We start from the raw sequence: 5,696 nt of genomic DNA on the forward strand, positions 1-5,696 counted from the left end.
CGGACAAATATTGGTGAACAGGAAGAAGGAAAAAAGAAGAAGCTCTGCGGCGTTTCACGATATCGCCGACAGACCATAGACATGCGTAGATTGAATTTAACACGTGTTTCAATGTGATGTCGGTAAAATTGTACTGTGCCTAGTATTGCAAGACCTGTTGCATGAACAAGATGAATCCATAATGCAGTGTCTCCAAAACCGGCTGTACGACACTTGCTCTTGTGAAAACTGCTCCACGTTAATTTCTTTCACAAATAGGATTCCTAACCGCAACCCTTAACCAGCCATTTTTTTGGTATATCTAACTCTAACACTAACCCTAACTTTAAACCGAAAACCCAACTTTAGACCCTATCATTATATTTTTGATTAAATAAAGCATGGAGCCATCGTCGACTGAGAAATGATCAGAGCCCCATATGATCATAAGCCTATGTATAGACAGTATCCCCAGTGAATGTATATTCCGCAACTATTACATTTGTAGCAATGACTTTCCACAGCAATCCCTTGGCTATATTAATCTTAATTATTATTATCATCATTGTTATTAATGGTATTATATTATTAATACTAGTAGTACTAGTATTATTATTATTATTAGTAGTAGTAGTAGTAGTAGTAGTAGTAGTAGTAGTGGTGGTAATAGTAGTAGTAGTAGTAGTAGTAGTAGTAGTAGTAGTAGTAGTAGTAGTCAGGTAGTAGTAGTAGTAGTAGTAGTAGTAGTAGTAGAGCGGCAGTAGTAGTAATAGTAGTAGTAGTAGAAGTCAGGTAGTAGTAGTAGTAGTAGTAGTCTGGTAGTAGTAGTAGTAGTAGTAGTAGTAGTAGAGCGGCAGTAGTAGTTATAGTAGTAGTAGTAGTAGTAGTAGAGCAGCAGTAGTAGTAATAATAGTAGTAGTAGTAGTAGCAGTAATAATAGTAGTAGCAATAGTAGTAGTAGTAGTAGTAGTAGTAGTAGTAGTAGTAGTAGAGCAGCAGTAGAAGTAATAATAGTAGTCGCAATAGTAGTATTAGTAGTAGTAGTAGTAGTAGTAGTAGTAATAGTAGTAGTAGTAGTAGAGTAGCAGTAGTAGTAATAATAGTAGTAGCAATAGTAGTAGTAGTAGTAGTAGTAGTAGTAGTAGTAGTAGTAGTAGTAGTAGTAGAGCAGCAGTAGAAGTAATAGTAGTAGTAGTAGTAGTAGTAGTAAAGCAGCAGTAGTAGTAATAATAGTAGTAGCAGTAGTAGTAGTAGTAGTAGTAGTAGTAGTAGTAGTAGTGTTAGTAGTAGAAATAGCAGTAGTAGTAGTAGTAATAGTAGTTGCATTGTGTATACAAAGTAAGCGAGCTCTAACGTTGTGAAATGTTTGGATTGTTTCTACCACATGTAATATACATGACACTTTTTCCTGACATTAGCAACAAGGAAGTTGATACATCGAAAGCTAAATGTCAAAGCTGAACTTAAAGTGAAAATCTTATTCATTCAAATTAATAATCAGAAAATTTGCGTTCAACATTACATTTATGGATATCTGCATGACAAAACTACTCATAAGTTATTAAGATGCAATAGAGGCTGGCGGATACTCTGTGTTGGACATTTAGCTGAAATTCCATATCTTTTTGAGCCTGATCGCCTGGTTGCTAAAAGCTGTTATTTTTGGCATATTTTTAATACGAGGGCATTCGAAGAGACGTCCTTTACAGGGGACACGTTTTTATATGATACTCTTCTCTTTCAAACTTCAATAAAATAAATAAAAAAGCTTACAGTTAACCTTTTCACTTTCTCAGAACTCAACCTTCTCTTTAAGACGGGTACAAACACACTGTAGCCGGAAATTCGCACTACATGTCTACTTAAAAGAATGTTGTCGTCAGATCTGATAAAAAAGGGGCATTGTTGTCGCAGAATAAAACGCGAGGTCCTTCCTCCAGCCGTCCAAAAAAGTTAACCCATTCCATCTCAACAATGCTTTTCGTTGTAACGATGTCGAGTGCGTGAGTCTGTGTGTGCGCGCGCGCGTGTGTGTTTATTAAATTCTTCCAAGTGAGGACTTCAAAACCGAATTGCCTTTCAATACAGAGAAGGTTAAGTACTTGGAAAGGTGTTTTTTTAAATGTGTAAGCTCTTTCGTTCCTTTTATGGCAGTGTGGAAGTATATGGTCGAAAAAGAACTTAACCCATTCCTTCTCAACAATTATGTTCATTGTAATGATGTCGAGTGTGTGTGTGTGTGTGTGTGTGTTTGATTGTCTCAAGTGAGGACTTCAAAACCGAATTGCCTTTCAATAAAGAGAAGGTTGAGTACTTGGAAATGTGAACAAAAATATTGTCAGCTCTTTCATTCCTTTTATGGCAGTGTGGAAGAAAAATATCTCTTGAAAGGGATAGCTCTTCAAAATGTAATGCCTTTATCTTTGAAATAATTATTACAATCAACAGCTACAGGTTGCTGACCACCACACGTTCGTGTAGTCCCATACATGCATATTTCGGTCGGCATTGCATGTGACTTTAAGTATTAAAAGGCTGAGCCAATTTTGTATAATGTTGATGATTCCAAAACCTCACGTTAGATATCGACATGGCTGCCGTGCCCGATTACCTCACGGCCGCCAAAATATTGGAACTTGCTGGCAACGCTGCCCACGACAACAAGATATCTTGGATTGCATCTTGTTTATATGATCAACTTTTTTCCAATCGATTTCACAATGCAACGAGCATGACCAGAACTCCACTTTATGTAAGCACTGTGCCCATTTGCATTGGAGGTAAAAAGGCATGACTGATTATTTCATAATCTAAAAAAATCATCCATTGTCCTTTCTTCCCATCGAGAGGCATCAGAAATAGATTCGAAATGTGTTCGTGTAATGATATGTGTTTGTATTTTTGTACACATGGGAACATTATACACCGCGCATGATATAACAATAGGGAATCGTACACAAAGGTTGTCATGGTTGTCGAGTCATGACGGATTCCTTTTTTTTTTTTTTTTTTCCTTCTGAAATGGTATGGAGAGGGAGAGAGAGAGGGGGAGAGAGAGAGGGGGAGAGGGAGAGAGAGAGGGAGAAGCAATAGATACCTGGATACATGATACGGAGCCCAACTACGTTACCATTATTACTGTAGTAATAGAGAGATAAAGGGGGAGAAAGGGTGATACAGTCATATAAAGACAGAGAAAGATAGAGAGAAATAGGAACATAGATAGATACATAAAAAGGTGGAGAGGGGAGTGAGAGAGAGAGAGAGAGAGAGAAACATACAGAGACAGACAGAGAGACAGAAAGAGAAACAGAGATAGGGAAATACAGACAGAGAAAGGACTAAAGACTGAATTTGCGTCAACATTGTAATTAAGCCTTTTACTAACTTTCTATTTTTCACTCTAGGTCTTTATTACAAAAAATTGTAATACCTAGACTGCGGCCTCGTTATGCATTATTGTGTTTGTGTCAAACGTTGATTATGGCAATCCATCTTGTTCCATAACCTTACTTAAACAGTCAAAGAGTTAAGCACATCATTCATGTGATAGAATTTTAATTGCTAAAACTTCGGCGAAAGATGCAGAGATCCTTGATATTTTTCCTTGATGAAACATAAGCTTTCTCAGTGACCCACACTTTGACAACAATGCAATGAAACTAAATGTACACAAATTCGTAGACGAAATCACCTACTCAACTACCCAATTCCGCAAACCATTGTTAAAATGTCATGCCAAATAAATTATGCATGTGATAGCACCCTGTGATTAAGCATGCCCAAAAGAAGTGGGTCGAATAAAGGAACATACCATTATGAAAAGAGGGGGGAATGAATTTGAAAAACTGTGTAGATAAAAATAATATTCCAACCTTATATATAGCGCATAACGTATTTTGAGAACGTATTTTGATGGTATTTCCTCGGCTTTACCTCCGACAATCAATGCGCTCATTGCATTAAAGGAATGCATCCTACCAGATGCCCACTTACTACACCTGGGTGGAGAGTGGCAAATGTAGATTAATGGCTTGCCAAAGGACGCTACTGCCATGTCAGGGAAACTTTTAGCCAGTGTTGTCTAAACCCTTACCCCCCCCCCCCAAAAAAAAAAATAAAAAATAATAATAATAATAATAATAATAATACGTTTATCATATATTTATCCATATGTATATCATATGTATTTGCTTATCTACCCCTTTATACTAGTAAATCTTATCGTCTGTTAAGAGCCTTTACTCATATACTTTAATACAGTGTTACTTTTATTTTGGCTCCAACAGCATACGATTATAACTTTGTTATCAGTGCGTATATTGTATGTATGATTGGGAATTTGGTAACGACAGTGTGATAACCATAAAACATTAGATACATTCATCTCTGTTCAAGCGGGGGGGGGGGGGCAACTAATATTCGTAGACTGGCTTCACTCCCGTTCACAAAATCAAATGGGAAAAGATATGGCCTTTTTTTTAAAAATCTGCAATTGCGGAAGTAAAGAATTAGTCCTTAATTCCTCTAAGATGATTCTGTTTTTGATATCATAATACATGACGAATTTCGCAATTGTTGTCTAATTCACAGATTTCCAGAACGGAAGTGTATCATTACGTTGTCGCATGCTGAATGTTCAGATACAGACAAACATATTTTCATTATGGTAGGAATGTTCCTGTTTAGAGAGAGAGAGGAGGTTGATATGTGATAAATAGTGATTGGAAAACAAATTAATACAAAGAGGAAACGTTGTAACAAGGAAGGAAAGACGGGCGTTGATGTTATGGGAAGAGAGATAAGAGGTAGAGAGAGAGGGGGTGAGGGAGAAAGAGATAGAGAGAGAGAGGGGGTGAGGGAGAAAGAGATAGAGAGAGAGAGAGAAAGAGAGACAAAGATAGAGAGAGAGAGAGAAAGAGAGACAAAGATAGAGAGAGAGAGAGAGACAAAGATAGAGAGAGAGAAAGAGAGACAAAGATAGAGAGAGAGAGAAAGAGAGACAAAGATAGAGAGAGAGAAAGAGAGACAAAGATAGAGAGAGAGAGAAAGAGAGAGAGAGAGAGAAAGAGAGACAAAGATAGAGAGAGAGAGAGAGAAAGAGAGACAAAGATAGAGAGACAGAGAAAGAGAGACAAAGATAGAGAGAGAGAGAGAAAGAGAGAGAGAGAGAGAGAAAGAGAGAGAGAGAGAGAGAGGGGAGGAGAGAGAAGGTGCATGGAAGAGAAGGGGGTAAGAAGACGGAGAGAGAGGGAAACAGACAAAGGCACAAAATTATACAGAAATTAGAGAGAATGGGAGAGATGGGGGAGAACGGAAAGGAGTAAAATAACAGAGAACCGGATAGACGGGGAGAAAAACAGAGGGAGAGAGTGACAGCGAGATCGAGACAGGAAAAGATGGGGAGAGAAAAGGAAACAGATAACTACGGAGGGGAGACAGGCATACAGAGAGAGGGATGTGAAGAGAGAGATGGACATATAGAGTGAGAGAGAAGTTAAAAAGGGACAGACGGACGGACAGATAATGAGAACAAGATAACTAACGTGGGATGCACCAAAATGATACAATATACGCGTATTTAGACGCCCCCCCCCCCCGACCAATCAAAGTGAAACCCTACTTTGTGATAGGTTCATTTCTATTGAATCAGACAAATAAGCGAAACAGAATGGCGAAAGTTTGAAATAAATCAGACATGTATATAAGAAAGTTAT

Source organism: Strongylocentrotus purpuratus, unplaced genomic scaffold, assembly GCF_000002235.5.
Source record: "Strongylocentrotus purpuratus isolate Spur 01 unplaced genomic scaffold, Spur_5.0 spur5_scaffold_20, whole genome shotgun sequence".
Classification (NCBI taxonomy): Eukaryota; Metazoa; Echinodermata; class Echinoidea; order Camarodonta; family Strongylocentrotidae; genus Strongylocentrotus; species Strongylocentrotus purpuratus.